Source organism: Panthera onca, chromosome D3 (genome assembly GCF_046562875.1).
Source record: "Panthera onca isolate mPanOnc1 chromosome D3, mPanOnc1 haplotype 2, whole genome shotgun sequence".
Taxonomy (NCBI): Eukaryota; Metazoa; Chordata; class Mammalia; order Carnivora; family Felidae; genus Panthera; species Panthera onca.
In genome coordinates, this window is record NC_138350.1 from 60,686,724 (window position 1) to 60,706,076 (window position 19,353).

A 19,353-nucleotide genomic window follows, 5' to 3' on the forward strand; every position below is an offset into this window, starting at 1 on the left:
GAAAGGCCATAATCCCCTCCTAGCTGTTTTTTTTTTTTTTTTTAATTTTTTTCATGTTTATTTATTTTTGAGAGAGAGAGAGAGACAGACAGACAGAGCATGAACAGGGGAGGAGCAGAGAGACAGGGAGACACAGAATCCGAAGCAGGCCCCAGGCTCCGAGCTGTCGGCACAGAGCCTGACGCAGGGTTCGAACTCACAAACCGCAAGATCATGACCTGAGCCGAAATCTGACGTTTAACCAACTGAGCCACCCAGGAGCCCCTGTTTCTTTGTTTGTTTTTTTTTTAATGCAAACTGACTTCTACCTTAGAGCCTTTCACTTCAATTTCTGCTGCTTGAAATGCTCTTATTCTAACCCATCTTATTCTTTACTTCCTTGCTTCATTCAATTTTATCTCAAATGTTAACACATCAGAGATGTCTTCATTTTCCAGCCTACCTGACCCCATCCTCATCCTATCATGCTCCATCACTTAACTTTCTTTCATTTTTCTTCATATTATTTATCACTTGTAATGACAGATAAATGAATTAATAGGTATAGACATGTTTAAGTATAGAGATACATAGATATAGTTAGGGGATTTTTTTAAATTTATTTTCAGACTCCTCACCTAGAATATGAATTCTACTACAAACCTGGAATTTTGTCTCCATTACAACTGTATCCTCAGTTCCAAGAAGAATATCTAACACATAGGAGATGATACATATATTTTTAAAAAATCATAATTAGTTATATGTTTTGAATCAAGAGATCTAACAGAGATAATAGTCAAAATTAATATGCCATTCTTCATATAAGAAACTAGCATCACCACACAAATGGAAATAAAAGATGACCTCAAACTTGTCTTTCCAAAAGTGAAGGTCTGAACTGCATGAGTCACCCATAGAATACACACTTTCCATATGACTTTTACAGTACAATAAAACCTTGGTTTGTGAGCATAATTCACTGAGGAAACATGCTTATAATCCAAAGCACTTGTATATCAAAGCGAATTTTCCCATAAGAAATAATGGAAACTCAGATGACTCATTCCACAATCCAAAATTCATATAAAAATGATACAGTAGTGTAATCTAATACAGAATAATAAAGAAAATACAAAATATAAAGAAAAATAAATTAACCTGCACTTACCTTGACTGGTGTGAGGGAGACAAGAGAGAGGAGTGTTATCGTGTAGGACGACTTTCATGATCACTAATGGAATCACTGCAATCTATTGGTTCCATTGAATCATTTTCTTTTCGTGCAACTTTAACAAGGAACCTATCCAATGACACTTTGCTTTGCCTCCTTTTGAGGATTTTGCAGAAAAGTGACATTGCATCATTGTTAAACAGATTCATAGCTCGCACTGCTACAGCCCTATTCAGGTGGTGCTTTTCTACAAAATTTTGCACTGTTTCCCACATTTTACACATCTCCCTAATCTCATTTGAAGTGAGGGATTCCTCTGGCTGTTTCTCCTCCTCCTCTGCAGACAAGATGCAGACGTATACTTCTTATAAAATCTAATGATTTCGGCCACTCGCATACCTCGTTCATACTTCTCAATGATTTCCTTTTTAACTTCCACCATAATCATCTCCTTCTTCTTACCACCTTTCTTTTCAACCTTTTTTTTCTGCATGGGGACCATTGTATATGCTCGCACAGATGATAACTACAGCGCAGTATTAATAAATCTTGTCATATACTGTATTTAATGTAACTGGCAATAAGGCAGCAAAGGGTCTATGTCTGCAGGCAGCCTGACCTATAATGCAGCAAAGTATTACTAAGCTTACTTTTGTATGAAAAAGCAAAGTACTGTCTACAGATGCTTTGAAGTGACAAAAATACACTAGTGCCAGTTGTAGGCCCCTCCCAACATTCTGAAAAATCACTGATTTCTGCCAAATACCGTGGCCTGAGACAGAGCATCTGAGCATGGAAGATTATCATCCATAGTCCTGCAGTGAGAGAGAGAGAGAGAGAACCATTGCTTCAGTTGTGATCATGTGACATTAGGCATCACATACTATTTGTATTGCAAGACATCACTTGTTTATCAAGTTAAAATTTATCAGAAATGTTTGATCGTGTTGAGGAACACTCATGGAACAAGTTACTCACAATCCAAGGTTTTACTGTAGTTAATTACGCATTACATATATTTTGAATAGTTTGAATAATTACAAATATAATAAATATGGTATTTATGGAAAAGGATTTTGGAAAATGTAAAATTTAGGAGAATCAAAAGGAATAAAATTACTTATAAGTAATTCTGATGTAGAATCTCAGAATTTTAGAGAACTACTTATAAACAATGCTACAGATACCCTGAGTTTTCATTTTTATTCAATTTTAATATATTAAAAATTGTACCACTCCACACACAGATTTGAGTTATGCTTTTTGCATGGTATTTTATATCATGAGCAGTGTCTTGTATTGTGTATTTTTTAAAGTATGAGTTTCTAAAAAAAATTTTAAAAAAAGTATGAGTTTCTATTAAATATATTATTGAATCTTATGGTTACCATATACGCCATGTCCTTTCTCCTTTATTAGGGGTATTTAAGATTTTTTTTCTAATTTTTATTTTAAGTAATAATATGAATAATATTCGTCGAGAAATCTTTGTAAGGATATGTATTTGTTACAACGTTGAAGTTGTGAGTACATTCTGAGTATCTGATATTGAACTACAAACATGTACCTACCCCACTCCCCCAACAATTTTGCAATAAATTTCACATTTCTTACATGGGAAAAAGAGGGACAGATCTCATGACTTGGGCTCGTTTGATTTTTAAGTGACTTATGATTACTGAGGAACATCGATAAGGCACATCATTTTTTGTGTTCCTGTTAATGGGCAATGCATTTAATTCATCTTGGCTCAGCTTACCTGCTATCATTTACATGGAAACTTGCCAAAGTCTGACTATTGGGACAATGGAAAATATTTTCTTATAATCCCTATTTATCCTTATCATAAATGCCTATACCTTATTTATTACAAACAGAAATGGAAATTCTTCTGTCATAAACCAGTTCACAATACTATTTCCACCTTCTTTCTCTCTATGAAGCTCTATTTCATTTACACATAAATGGAAATGGAAAATAATTGGCTTGTTTTTCATCTGTATTCTCAAAAAACAATGACTTTCTTCTATTTCCTACATGTGTTAACTATGAACCCAAGTTTTTAGACATCACTTCCTAAACTTTATAAGTATAAATCTAACCAAAAAGTCTTTCAAGTGAAAAGATTCAGATAATACATTATGCCTTTATTGCATGATGACCCAGAATTGTTTATTTTCCACAACCTCTATCAAGTTATATATGAGATGATACATCAGTTTTATGCCTTTTACAATGTTTCATCAGTAATAGCCTTTGTTTATCAATATATCAATATTAGTCTAATTATACATGACTCAACATAACTTGGAAGTAAATGAATAACTTAGATTTCAAGAAAATAATATAAAGAAACTCTATCTAGGAAAAATTTATGTTTTGTTCTGTGGGCTGTTCTGGAGGAATAGAACTTCAAAGGGAATCTACACCCAGTCTCTGAAGAAGACAAGAGACTATTTTGAAACTGAAACAAAAAATCATCTTTTTAGACATTTGAGAACCTGTTAGGTCTTTAAGTTTTGCTTCTTTGGGGAAAGCTTTGACAGATTACATTTATAACACATTACTGATGCTAGCATTTGACTCTGTACCTGATGTCCATTGGCCTCTTCTCCAAGGCAAGCTGCAGGCTTTGCTTCATCAAGGATAAGGCTAGGCAAGTTTGGAGGCTTCCTTATTTTATGTTCTGGTTGAGCGTCTTTCTCCTAAATAGTGAAAACAGACAGTTTCTCCAGAGTGGCCCAATTACACATGATGATTCTCCAATTAGGCTGCATATTATCTAGGATTGTAAAAAAAATGTGCTTTTCTTTTCTCACTCTAGGGCAAAGCCTAACCTAAACCAACTCTTTTATATGGGTCTTGTCTTTTCTGATAGATTGCTTTGGATATCTAAGTAAGGCAATAAAATGGCCAAATATTGTTCTAGTGATTAGATTTTTATATCACATACACAGAAATAGAAAGCTGGATATTTCCATATTTCAGTTAAAAATCTCATATGAATCCAGTGATTGGCAGTGGTCAAAATGATTGATTGAGTTGATTTTTGCTTGACCGACTGACTTGACTACTTTTTGAAATTGAAATTAATACAATTAAAAGCAGATTCCATTGCCTCTGGCACATTAAATTCAATTGTGGTGGGGACCTGTGAACTTGAGCTCTATAAGGGGATGGAATAACATTAGCAGTTTATGAGAAAATGTGCCTGTTTGTTCAATACAATCGTAATGTCTTACTAGTAACATAGTCAACAGTCCTGGGGAGTCTATTAATTTACCAATCTACCAAATGTTTTTATATATGTTACTTCATTTCCAATAATCATCACCACCACCACCACCAACAAAAAGACATGTTCCTGTGTGGATAATTAAATAAAACACTAATCTAAAATAAAGAAGTACCTAACTAAAGAGTCGGTACGAGGAGATGAAATGACAAGCTAGTTCATAGTACTATAAGTATCAATGTAATTGGCTTTTAATTTTAAATGAGTTCATTATTTTGTTTAGTTTTCTAATTTGTTAAGATAAATTAAAACTATGGTAATTAACAATCTTGAAAAGTTGAATAAGTGCAGAATTATAGATACACAGGTAAAGTATGTATCTAGGGAAAATCATCAGCCTGAAGAGTAACAACCACAATCATACATGTGTCCCCTTGCCTGTTCCGCCCATGGTTTCTACCATGTAACACCAATATGTTAAGTCAAATTCATCAAATATGGAAAATGGGTAAATTCATTAGGTTTCATTCATTTTTTTGTTAAAAATAAGTATTTTTTAAAACTTTCATGACAGGGATAGAAAATTAACTCTGAATAGAAAACATAGGTGTTGAGCCTGAAAGGCAGAGTTAAAAAAAATATCTTCAGCCTCACTATCTTTCTTCTGCTTTCCTCTAATGTCCTCTTTGCCCATGACTAGCTCATATCTCTACAAAGGTTACCATTACAGTAGTGGGCAGCTCTGAGCTAGAACCAGGGTTAGCATAACTCCCAGTGCAGACACAAAACTAACAAAGAACCCCTGGCAAATTGGCCTAATTATGCACTTTTTCTCCTGGTTTAGCCACAGAGCCCTATACAACGTCTAGTACATCCTCCTGATGACATCTCCAGAGCACTCTGGAATAGATAAGCATACCACGTATGCCAGCCAAACTCATGTGAATACACAGAACTGTAACTCACAGAGTTCTAACTGACTCTTGATGATGCTTAGCTATGAACTCTCAAATGTGCAGAATGATTGAAAAGTGCTAAAATTAAATATTTTCATCAGGCTACATGTCTCCACTTCATTCACAGCAGCCCATGACCTGCACTTCAGATGCATCAGCATCTTCTGGGATGAAGGTGAGTAAGAGAAACCACAATGATCCGATGTGGACCAAGGTGAGCATGGTCACTAAATGACCTAGAAGAATAAATATTACACTTGAGAGAGGTCCCATTTACAGAGATAAAGAAAACAAGGAGACTGATGCTGAGGAATCTACCTGAGATACAAATGTCTCTTTGTAGTTTGAAAGACTCCACCTATACACTGCTATCCTATCTAACAGTATGCTATTTCTACTTTGTATGTTTGGTTATTATTTTAAATCAAGGATAGTATAATCCCTCTGACCAACCTCAGTGTATGGCAGCCTGAAGCCAAAATGTTTTATTCATGAATGCTGTCTTTTTTTAATAAACGATAAAAATGTGAAACAATAAAAGTGATATATACCTAATAATGAGTGAACCAATAAACCCACCAGGCAACTTTGCTCTGCAAGTGGAAAAATTGACTTTGTATAACAAATTGCAGAATTATGAAACCTGTTTGAAACCCTTTTTATATCACACCATTTACTTTAATTCTTACTAGTTTGACCATTATCATACATTATGAATTTTTCTTTGTACTTTTTGGGAGGGGAGTGGTGACTAAAGTGTACTCTTGAACTTTTAAGGCCTCCAAGCAAGTTGAAGGGAAGGCTCTGACCAGCTGGCAAAGGGAGTAGAGAGAGAGGCACCCAGCTGCTGAAGGCTCTTTTGACATGCTGATTGACAGAAACCTCCAGTTTTCCTCTGGAAGGATGTTCTTTCTCCAGGCAGGGTGGAAGAGAAGCAAACATTAGAAATAACCCAGTGCTTGCCTCTGGTGGCTTCCAGAAGGTTTATCATCATACCTGCCAAAGGATATTCTCTAATTAAATAAATAAGTAGGGGTAATATCAAATCCCTGAGATTTTCAAGGAATTCTGAGAAACTATGTAGGTGTTAAGACCTTTATTAAAAAGTTAGCTTCCTTGCAAAGTTTTGCAAGGGGGAAAAAAAGAAACATTGAAAACCTACAGGGTCAACACACTTTGAGGAAGGGCTATTAGCAATGCAAATATGAAACTACCTAAAATTGCATTACTGAATTAGAATAAGAAATACAGCAGACATGTTGGCTCTCTATTACGAATTTTACATGTTTAGAGAGATGTCCATCCATCCACCTATTTTCAGTAGCATTCTTGGCTTGAGCCTTAGTTATGTATATCTTAGGTTTTAGGTTTTTGCCAGATGCATGCCATAGTGAGAAACTCTGGACTCACTCTCCCATATGGAGGAAAATCAAGGGCAAAATATTTGTAGGGGAAGGTAGGGAGCACACAGTTTATCAGTCCGTTTCTCAGATTCCCAGAATTATGGGATAAATGGGCTATCATAGGAGAGTAGGAATAATTACAAATGTATATTTCACTCAGTTCCCTCTGGGCATTGTCAGCATACAGTAGAGCAAAATCAGTGGCTATAGTCCTGAAGGGCTTAGTCTTCTTGCTAAGACCCTAGAGGAATGACACCCCCTCTGGTAGGTGTTCCTATATTGCAGTCACTTTGTGCATTAGCAGGGATGCATTGTAACACATAGAGTGGGAGAAGTAAAAAAATGGCAAGATGACAACAGGCCGGTTTTGTGAGGGCTTTCTGGAGCAAAGTCTTGGAGATTATATTGGAATCTCTACTTATTCCCATAATGTTGTGGCCTAAGAAAGCTGCTACATACTCATGGGGAATAGGGCCCTGGAAGGATGAAGTGACTTCTAAAACCATAACCTATCTACATAGAGATAGGTCTGAACTAGAATTCTGGTCTTCTGATTTGATCAAAATCTTTCAATATATTCATCATCCTCTAGTTTTTGTATAGATACGTTCAAATCTATTGACTCATCAGCCATTAAGTAATATTGAGCATCTACTTACATATTAGACACTGTTCTGAATCCTGGGTAATGAGTGTTGGCATCATATGATTTATATTCTGGTCTGGTTGACAGCGAAATAATACCACCACCTAATGATAACAATATGTTAGACGGTGAAAATTTCTACACAACAAAAAATAAAGCAAGATGAGAAGTTTGAGTATGCCAGAAGGATTATTTTTGATAAACTAAACAGAGAACCTTTGTTCAAGATGGGAAAATTCAGCAGAGACATGAAAACAGTGAGAGAACAAATCCTGCAATAATTTGGGGAGAAAGACTGCTAATAAGAGGGAAGAGCAAAGATAGTAGAGCAGGATGGAGCTTAATTTACCTGAGCATCAATCAGCAGGAAAGCTGGTGTGGCCTGAGCAGAGAGAGCATGGCAGAGGGAATGAGGACATGAAAGTAGGTGGACAGGGCCAGATCCTGTTGGGCCCTGTAGGCAATTATTCAGGGTTTGGATTTTGTATTAAGTGTTATAGGAACCATGGCAACTTGAGGATAGGGAATTGAAATGATTTGCTGTGCATTTTAAAAAGATTACTCTATATATTGAAAAACACAAAAAAAAAAAATAAAGGAAAAAAAGATTACTCTAGTGACTGTGTCGAGAACAGAGACTCGGGGGTGAAGAAGGGAAGTGAAGGGACCAGTTAGAAAGCTAATACAGTTGTTTAGTAGAGAGAGGACAATGGTGATTTACATTAGAAAAGTAGCTACGTAATTGGTGAGAAGGGAACAGATTCAGGACGTGTAATGGCAATAAGGAGACTACATTTTTTACTGCTTTATATGGGACGTGGTAGAGGGGGAAAGATTCATCTATGACAACTAGGTGAGCTGTAGTACCATTTATTGAGAGAAAGATAAGCATTTGGTGGATTTAAAGTATGTACGGTATGTAGGATTTATCTTAGATATGCTATGTTTCTGATGCTCACATCTAAGAAGATAACTTACCTAGGTACAAAAGGGCTGTTTTCACACATAAATGGTAATAGGTATCCCAATAATATTTTAGGTTACGGCTAGAATCACAAATTCAAATGAAGCCAACCTTACAACATAATATTTCCTAGCAAATACTCTAGTTATTTCAGTAAATTGAATCCTCTAGTTCTTAAGTAATGTAAGTAATGTTTTATTTCTTGTTTATGTATGTATGTATGTATGTATGTATTTAATGGAGGTTGAGGCAAGATAAATGGGGAAAAAATTCAATAATTTGCTGCCACTTCTGGACACAATTCCCAGTAGACTGTCATTATAAAAATATGGAGAACAGAAGACTGCTCATAGAACCATAGATACCAGTAAAAATTAAAGAAAAACATTTCATGGACTTTCAGTTTGCAGGTCTAGGTACACTGTGGCTGATTAGTCTTACCAAGTGATTACCCATGTTTGCTGTGACTTTGTTTGTATTTTCGTGATACTTAATCACCACCTCTTCTTTTAACACACACTTACAAACCTCTCCCAAAATGTGTGATGGCAGTGAGGATACTAAAATCAAAGCCCAAAGAGCCCTGGTAATTACACACACTCTGTATATAATATCATTTATTGTACATGATATATTTAATTATAATTATTTGTTCATGAGTTCATGGATCTCATTAAAGAAGACAATTTGTGTTTTCACCCAGGTATCCCTAGAGTTCAGCATTGTGACTGGCATACAGGATGCACTCAATGTATATTTTTTGTGTATATGAATAAAGAGACTTGCCCATTACAAATGGAAACCAAATTTCAATGAAGGTATTAATTGAAAGGAATGTAACCTTATAATTCCACTCCAATTAAAGTATAAACTTATTTATTTATTTATTTATTTATTTATAAAGTTTATTTATCTATTTTGAGAGAGAGAGCAAGAGCAGGGGAGGGGCAGAGAGAGATGGGGAGAGAGAATACTAAGCAGGCCCCGTGCTCTCAGCACGGAGCCCAGTGTGGGGCTCAAACCCACAAAACTGCAAGATCATGACTTGAGGGGAAACCAAGAGTCGCATGCTTAACTGACTGAGCCACCCAGGTGCCCCCTAAACTTATTTTATATTTTAACATTTCTAAAATAAAAACGGAATACCTCCAGTAGCTATGATTGTGATACAGAGTTTGTTCACTGACATTAACAAGATTTGTGTATCAGCAAGACCTGATCTTAAAGGTTGGTAGAGGAAAAAATACTTTTAGTATCCATTGAGGGTACAATGTGAACCTGTAATTGGTAATATGAATTTAGATTGCATACATTTAATAAACACATGTTGAAAATATAACTGAGTACAGAAATAGTTTGGATAAGTTAATGGATTCAACCAATATCGTAGGTAAAGTTCAAAAAACTGTACCACGTGTCTGAGATTTGTCCTTAACAAATAATTTCAGAGAATAATTTCAGAGAAAATATAATACCAGACATTCCCAGATATATAATCCTTCTCCGATTGGACATTAGGTATGAACCACTGTGTCATTTCTCCTGATCTTATGTGGCACAGAGGAGCACTTAATTCCTGTCTTATCTCACCAAGAATCAGTACCTTTCCCGTGCCTCTTGCTTTCTGAAATATCCATCTCTTAGACCCCAGTTATCTCTTCCTCATCTAGCAGCATCTTTGAGTGAAAGTAGAGATATTTTCTGACTTCCAAAAGAAGAGGAGATTTTTATATCCTTTGTTATCTAATATTACAGTGCAGGATAGGTCTGGCTTTTCAGAGTGAGTTTGTAGGAAATATACTACAAATATAACCACATGGTACACCAGTCTAGAAGGCACAGAGTTGCTTATCTTACTTTAAAACACTCATTTTCAAGCAGCTGGGGAGAGAAACACAAACACCTTCATTTTAATAACTGCCTTGCCAAGGCATTTAACTTTTCTAGAGAGACAGAGTCGAGGATGACATTCATTTTCATGAACTGCTGAAAATTTAAGCTTCTGAATCTACTCTTCAGTAAGTTTCATTCTTGCTTCTCACAGTCTTATCTATTCCACTATGGCCATGATAGGGATATCCTGAGGCAGACACAGAGCTGAACAACTTAAGGCAGTGACCTTGCCCCCAGACAGACATGGTTCAGCACCTTGTACCAGCAGCCGAAGTGATTTGCATGTATTTTCCTCTGGATGTAGTGGGCAGCTGGCCAAATCTTATGCATATTAATCTATTAATCTTGCATGGCACACTTATCTTCTCATGTGCAACAAATAGACTGTTAAAAAATTTTGGTGCATCAAGCAAAAAATCATCCTACTATATTCTTTAAGGACTGATGCAAAGTACCAAGTGATACATTTGATTTTGAAGTTGTCTGGGGCGGGAAGGTGTTGGGGGGCTTGCCCTGTTAGGAGGAGGAGGATATAATGCCATTCTGTTGCAGCAAAACAAAATGCTTTATGGTTCTCGAAGTTCCCAGGGGGATCACCATTAAACCCTGGAAATTATGTTTTATCTATATCACAAGAGGGGAGTAAGGGCAGGATGGTGTTTAATGCTTTCCCTTTCAGGAAAGTTTGTAGCATTTCAAAGCCTTTGGTGTCTCCAGCTTAAACTAAATCAGTACAGCCATAAAAGTGTACCTCCTCCCCCACAAACCTTCACACTGCCTATTTTAAAACCTACTGCAGTGTGTAACATGGAGAATTTAAGACATTTTATGTGTTTGGACAATGAGCTTGAATGCAGAGCTTTGTAAGACTAGAAAGGTACATGAATTAATAACCTTATAGTTTTATCGACTAGGTAAAGAAGGTGGAGGTATGGACCATGGCAAGAAAATTCATGACTGAACTTTAAATCACTGATTAAGGGCTGTTGCTCTCATGTGAAAGCAAAGCACAGACATAACCTATGGAGAAAAGAATATGTTGGTGTTATTTGTGGATTGACCTCAGCAAAAAATTCCTAAAATACTGTTATCTTAAACAGATAACACAGTTCCCCCTGAGTTACTTCACACCAGTGACACAAGAGATAAGTTTGAAGGAATAGTGAAATGTGGTCTTTCCTTTTAATTAGGAAATATTTCCAACATCTCTGAAAAAAAGGGTTCTGTCTGAGAGAAGCTAAGCTGCTTTCTGTTTTCCCTCCTGACAACCTGCCTTGCTGTCCCATTTAGGTGTGTCTACCCTTCTCTTACCCTGCCCTGCCATGCAACACACTCCGTGATCAAATACTATGTCTGAGTTCTCACCTTATCTTCTCATACACTCCTTACATTGGTTCCCCTCCATGGAAATCCCTTCTTCCTTAAATTCAACTCACCCTTCACTTCTCTCTGAGGTTTTCTTAATCATAATCAAAGGTGCACATATCCAATATCCACTGACTACATTCTATACGTAAGCCACAAATGTTTATGGTATAATAATAATATAGCTCTTGTAAAACAAAAATTCAAATAGATTATGTATATATATTATACATATATACATTATACATAATATAGGATAGATATACATACAGAAAGAAAGAGACAGCCAGAAAGACAATTCTTCCTTTGTATTCTTCATAGCACCAAGTCTAAGAAAGACCATGCTATTATACAAGTAATGCCCCTGTTTCCAAGCCAGGGGCTCCTCATAATTAAGGATTAAAGGCATTGGTATATTTAGATGACCCAAAAAATGAAACAAAAATCTAGCAAATTCAAGCACACATACACACGCACATACACACACACGCGTGCGCACACACACACACACACACACCAAACATATTTTTCTGTGATACATTATTATTTGAAAATTGAAATAGGAAGAGTATTTAAGGTTAAATTATATTGAAATTATGTTGTTAATGTATTGTTTCAAACATTAGAAGGCTATAGTATTATATGTACTGGTCATCACCACTAAATCACAATGGCAAGAAGTTACTGGGAGGAGGGAAACATTGTGAGTATGGGTGTGAGCCTTTCTTTGTATGTAGCTCAGCTGATGCCACAAAATGATAGAAAAGGTATACATGCTGACATTTATAAATCGGTTAGTTTTTCTATCACCATTGTATCAAATAACACAATAGTGCTTCTCGTGTTGCAACATCCATACCAAAGGAAGCATGTAGCTAATAAATATGCTTATCTTCCTCTTTACCCTGCACTGGATGGTGTGCATATGTGTGTGTGTGTGTGTGTGTGTGTGTGTGTGTGTGTGTGCATGTGTATATGCGTGTGTTCGTGGTGGGGAGTGAATTTTTATTTCTAAAATCTTTATTTAAACAAACTTGAATTTACCCAAAAACAAACAAAGCAAAACCTCATTGTGCAGCATCTTAGACTGCTAATCTTTTTGGTAAGAAAAGAAACCATGTAGAATTGGAATAATCTTGGGGGGAAGTATGGAGCTTAAAAATTATCAAGCTGGTCTGTGACTCAAAGCAGAGGAAGACAACGTAAGCAGCGCTTCTGTCAGATGATATCTTCCACTTCATGGAACATGTTATTTAGTTCAATTTTTTGAAGCAAATTATGGAGAAATTGTCAAATATGCCATTTGCCTTCATTTTGTAACAGTATAAAACCACTGTGAGATCAGATGGTTTCTATTCACATGCTTTAGTCACCACCACAAATATCCTAAGAGAAAAATATCCATTTCCTTTTGAAAAAGATGCTTTACTGTAAGGGTATATTGGAAGTGGAATTCTACTGGAACAGTATTAGAAAAGTGTTTCTTTTTATTAATTTCTCTGCAGGCAGGAAATCCAGACACCTGTCAACACTGAAGAACATTTGGGCATTTCTGTTCAGACGACCCTAATGGCGTTCTTTGACATCGACCTAGCCTCATTTTGCAAAGTGAGATATGAGGACTCTTTCTCACCTTAGTTTTGTAAATCCTGAATTTACCAAATCAGTTCATCAAGATGTGCTGTCATCAAAGGTAAGGTTGGCATGAATTGTCTAAGGTGACATGTCAATTTGTATGTCAAAGATAATATAAAAATTTCAACTTTTTTATTTTGGCAAATTTAAAAGTAATTTAAATTCACTTTTAGTGTAATTGCATCTGAAATTTTATTTTATTTGCATAATTTTGTCATATGCCTTTCTTCAAAAACTTTCCATTTTTTTTACAAAAACAAGAGTGAGAGAGAATATATGTACAAAACCAAAAGTAAAAAAGATAACATTTATAACATAAAATAAGTTTGAGTGCATACTCACTCATATCATGTCATAAGTTCATATCATATCATAAATGCAGGCTCCAGGCTCAGAGCTGTCAGCACAGAGCCCGACGTGGGGTTCAAACTCACAAACCATGAGATCATGACCTGAGCTGAAGTTGGTTGTTCAACTGACTGAGCCACCCAGGCACCCCTGTATCATTATTTTTTTAATTTTTTTTAATTTATGTATTTTTGAGAGAGAGAGATAGCATGAACAGGGGGGCGGGAAGACAGAGAGAGGGATGGACAGAGGATCAGAAACAGGCTCTGTGCTGACAACAGACAGCCCAATGCGGGGCTTGAACTCACAAACCTTGAGATCATGATCTGAGCTGAAATCAGACACTTAACCAACTGAGCCACCCAGGTGACCCCCACCCTCCATTTGGTATTCTTAAAGACAAACTAAGTCAGGCACAGAATTAATTAAGGATGAAAAGAATTTCTAATCACTCTTCAGGTACATTTGGCAATGTTTGGTTGACTGAAAGAGGACAAGCAAGCAGTATGAGGATATGTCAAAAGAGGAAGGATGTTTAACTTCAGGGTTAAGTTTTCCGTGGCCAATCTGTTCCTACAACAAGTAGGGGTGACTTGAGTGCTTTGATGTGGCCAAACTGTCATAATGACCCTTATGGAAATGGTTGCCATGGCAGGTAGTGTCTTAAAAGAAACTTAAAAAGACCCTTTTGGTCTTTTTCTATATAAGAATCAAGAAACTGACCTAGACTCAGGCTATAATGTCATCATCACTAGATCATCATCACTAAATCTGTTGGGTGTTATCACTGGTAGTCTCCTTGAAGATTTTATCCTTATAGGCTATTTTGTTGTCTGGTCAAGTAGTAGATGATCATCTATTATACAGTCCATTAAGACTGCCCTATGGCATTTAACATGCTGAAAATACAAACTTGATGACTTATACAGGCTCTTCCAGTGAGGTTTAAGAGCAGCCTTTCTTTGACGTCTTTTCCAGTACACAAAATCTCCTGTTCGAAGATCATGAAAAGGCTATTCAGGAAGATGTTGTGGGAGGGTAGCTTTGACCTTTCAGTGACAATACTGGTATAATGCATGATTCTTTTGCATTATTTTGCCATGTCTGCATGTAAAAAAGTACAATCTAGGATAAGAGGTGAAATACCCACATGCATCTGTCTTCCAGTCGCAGATTCAAAGGGAGGTAACTCACATGCCTCCAAAGGGGTGGGCTGGGTGGCCACAACAGCTAGGGGCCATGCTTTTGTCCAGAGTAGTTCAAGAGTCTCTGAGTTTTGCTGGTCTTAACTCAAGAATGTCACTGGTTCTTATTAGTCTTTCTAGAATATTGTGGGTAGTAAGGGTTTTGAGTGTAGGTTTTGAGTAACAAGTAAAACTACAAATTTATTATATAGTAGTTCCTCAATAATATGTGCCTCCATTAGTTAAATAATAGTTTGTATGTCCCAAGTTGGAATTACAAAAGGAAGCAGCAATTTAGTGTTGGTGAGGGCTATAGCTTTTCAGCAAGGAAATGCTTCAACTTGGCCACAGCTTGGCATTTGAGGTGCTTACTAATATGTGGATTATGATAAAAGTCAGGTAAGCCAAAGTCATAGACCCTGTGGAGGAGTTTAAGTTTTCCACTGACTAGTTGTCTGTCTTTCTGAGGCTTAGGAAAATCCCCAAAAATGGTTCTTAACTATTTCTAGGACCAAAGTTTAAATTCAATTGTGAGGACATTCTAGGCTCATGACCTGAGTGGATCCATCCATAAAGGGAATTGGCAGATGGAAGTGGTAGGAAGCTTGTGAGAGAAATTCTCAGGAAACAGAAAGGGAAAATATAGTCCTGAGGGGTTAAGAACAAGCACAGGGTACAAGGAAGTTTGAGGTATACAAAGGCGTGTGGTTTTAATGGGGAAAGCTATCCCTTATTTAATATCATCAAAATCTTTTCTAACATCAGCCAACGAATATTATAGGGAAGCTAATTTGGAGTTGGGATTTTACTTAGAAGCTTCAATATACTAATTAATAATTAGGCCACTGGGCCACCTAAGCAACTTGATTCCCCTTCTCTTAGGACATCTCTCAAATGAATAATATTTGCTCAATCAAATGCTCCCCAAAGTGGCATTGAAGATCCACTTCACTGGCATTCTCTAAATGGCACAGGTGAAATTGTGCCATTTAGAGAAATAGGCACAAGAGTTAGCATCACAATATTGCATATAGAAAGCAGGGGTTTTCTCAGAGGTGGAGGAGGTTTACATTAAGAAGAACCCATGACAGCTGTTCATAGTCAGTGGGAAGTAGTTGCTTGGTGTGTTTTTCCTCTCAAGCCCCTGAACTAAAAGTTAGTTGCCTCTAAACACAGATTTGGCAATTTATATCTCACCATACTCCCCACCAGGGGAAAATCAAAGAGAACACTCTCTGTGGATTGACACTAAGCTCCTGGGATGAATGGTCAGAATGGAAGGAGAATCTCATCCAGTTTTATCAGTATTCAACAGCAAAGTGGTGTTTGTATGTTTGTTTGTTTTTTCCCTCAGAGGACACAGATGTGGAGAAAAATCACAAAACCCTCAGCCTGGGAGTTAGTTGGAACAACAGACTCAGACCTTGAGACTCTCTCCTCCTTATGACTGTACAACATTTAAAGATATAGCAAACAGAAACAAGTTACCAAGGATGTAAATCAAAACAGGAGACTTCCAACAAATGCAAATACCCAGGAAGGAACAAAGAAATAAAACAGCAGAGGAACTCTCATTCAAAGAGAGTGGACCCAGTGAAGAAGACTTACTGTTTTGGGTGACAAGCAGCAGTTGCAGTTTAAGGGACCTGGGTGGGTACTGCTCCTGCTCAAGAGCCCCCAAGTCTGCAGCACAGGTAGATCTGGCAGGATCTAAGTGTGGCACTGAGACAACTGTCAAAGACAAAAGTAAGACAGCAACAAAATTAACAAAGGCTATATACTTATAAACTTACTGCCAGAGTACCTGTCTCCATCATTTTCATTTCAGCAGGGATTCCAAAGTGTTAGAAGGGACCGTAAGTTTTTCAAGGCCAAAAAGAAGAAATACTGAGATGATCTCTGATTGGCAAGTGCACTTGGCAGTTGGATTTTTAGAAGTGGGCAGATTTTTTGATTAGTGTTCTGGAATACCTAGTTGCCAGGTTGCCATGGTTGGCTGCAAGAGGGCAAGTAAACAGTTTGGGAACATCTCACAAGAGGAAACATGGTTCAGTGTTAGGGCAGAGGGTTTTCTGTAGCCAACCATTTCTCGGAACTAGTAGGGGTTGATGGGATGCTTTTTAGCACTGTCATAATTGTCTTTATGGGGTGGGAGGTGGTTGTGATGCCTTGTAGTTTCTCCATATCCTATTACTGTAATATATATAGTTACAGAGGAGAAGTACACATTCATAATCTCAACTCCTTCACTGAGGATAATTAGAAAATACATATTTCTCCTTCTTTTGGCCATATTCTTTTTATCTGATGAACTTTTACATCCTCTCTAAATTAAAGTTGTCCTTTGGATTAGATTTTATATGAAAAGAAAATGCTGATCTGATTTTTAAGACATCTGATTAGATCTTGCCCATATCTAGGAGTTTGTACAGACTTTTCAAAGAGCAATATTACAGAGTTCTAAGAAATTCAATGGCCACAGCTACTTGCCTGGATGCCTTCCAGCCCACTTCCAATTAAAACCAACCCGATCATAAATAAGAGACTAAGCTTTGCTAATGTGCTCACTAAATACTCCATCTTAAAATGATGTACTCTGGGGGCTATATTTCTTGGACAGCATATGCCTTTCCTGAATGATGAACCCCCCAAGTATAATGTCACAAAATGATTTATTCATAATACTATTTTACATTTATTATCATTTTACATATCTCCTTCCCCCCCCCCCCCCGTTTTCCTAAATAAACTGAGACTTGCTTAAACCACTTCCTTTCACAATGTTTAACATAATACCATCTATCCCTGGAAAAGAACAATATATGGGGAGAAAAACAGTATTGTTTAAATGTTTTTCTTATTTTTTTCCCATATAAATTTGATGTGATAATTGGCTTTTTTTTCTCTTATTCAACCTGACAAAACAGATGACTACCTTTAGGATTATTTGTTTTCTTCTTTTCTTTTCTTTCCTTTTCTTTTCTCTCTTTTCTTTTGTTCTCTTTTATTTTTCCTCCCTCCCTCCCTCCCTCCCTTCCTTCCTTCCTTCCTTCCTTTCTGTTCTTTCTTCCTTTCTTTTCTTTCTTTCTTCCTTTCTTTTCTTTCTTTCTCTTTTTCTATTTCTTTCTTCCTTTCTTTTTCTTTATGTCTGATTATTTGTTTTCTTTAAAACATTCCAATACATCATGCTTTTTATATTTTAACAGTTGAATTCTATTTTTCTATTCTGTGTCTGGGAACTAAGTTTTACAACCAAGATTGAGCAGAAACTTCCTCTGTGGCAGGGTTTTATTGAAAACTGGCAGGTGCTTATAGCCATCATATTTTTCCTCACAGAGAACCACAACTTTCTATTTGCTAGCATTTAATTTTTTTTTAGTTTAACATTTTGTTTCCTTTTAAAATACAAATACTACTTGGAGAAGTAACGGTTTAAGAGTAGTCATAATTAAGGGATACACTCTGCAGCCATATTGTGTAGGAACATAATCAATTTTCTCTTTGCACTAGTAGAACACTATTCAATATCTCTTTAAGTTTCCTCATCTGCAGAGAGTGCACACAATTTGTCCTTATGTAAAAGAATGGCTGTGCTAATTGATGCATGTAAATATACATGATTCACATGAGCTTCTTAGAACAGTGGCTGATATGTAATAAGTGTTAATGGTGGACATGAATACTATTCACCAGTATATTTCTAGTTCTCCTTCTTCTTCTAGTAAGATTGTACTTCCCCTCCTTGAATTTAGGTGTGGCTGCATAACTTTCTTTGGCTAATGAAATATAAATTCAAGTGGAGTGTGTCTTTTATGAGCAGATATATCTTTCTTTTTAATTTTTTTTTAACATTTATTCATTTTTGAGAGACAGAGACAGAGCATGAGTGGGGAAGGGGCAGAGAGAGAGGGAGACACAGAATCTGAAGCAGGCTCCAGGCTCTAAGCTGTCAGCACAGAGCCTGACGCAGGGCTCGAACTCATGGACTGTGAGATCATGACCTGAGCTGAAGTTGGACGCTCAACCGACTGAGCGACCTAGGTGCCCCACAAGCAGATATATCTTAGAGCCAATCTAAGAATCTCTCTTTTCAGAGTAATAATTGGAATATATATATATATATGTGTGTGTGTGTGTGTATATATATATATATGTGTGTGTGTGTGTGTGTGTGTGTGTGTGTGTATGTATATGTGTGTGTATATATGTATATACACATATATGTATGTATATATATATATGTATATACACATATATATATGTATATATACATATGTATGTATATATAGGCGTACACTATGCTATAGGACCAAAGTGACCTGGAATGCTGGGGCAAGATCTGGATGGTGGCTACCCTAAAGAGTTACACAGTCCCACAGCAAAATTGGAGTGATGAAGAATTTGTTTTTTTAGTTAGGTCAGTAATATTCAGGATTATTTGTTACCACAGCATAACCCAGTTTGTCATAACTAATATTCTAACAAGTATAAGCTATATTTTTATTTATATAATAAGTCTTGGAAGGAGAGAGTAAATAGAAAGGGAAGGACTTGTGGATAAGAAAAAATAA

At 36.6% G+C, this 19,353-nt stretch overlaps 1 long non-coding RNA gene across 1 annotated transcript; it reads right to left on the reverse strand.

Annotated features, from left to right (window-relative positions):
* Positions 1-1,706: 1,706 nt before the first annotated feature.
* On the reverse strand, positions 1,707-16,965 carry LOC132665115 (uncharacterized). The gene is made up of 4 exons (XR_009603980.3): positions 16,391-16,965; positions 7,407-7,497; positions 3,745-3,858; positions 1,707-1,968 (listed from the first exon to the last, which is right to left on the reverse strand). It is a non-coding gene; the product is annotated as an uncharacterized LOC132665115 (long non-coding RNA).
* Positions 16,966-19,353: the final 2,388 nt, after the last annotated feature.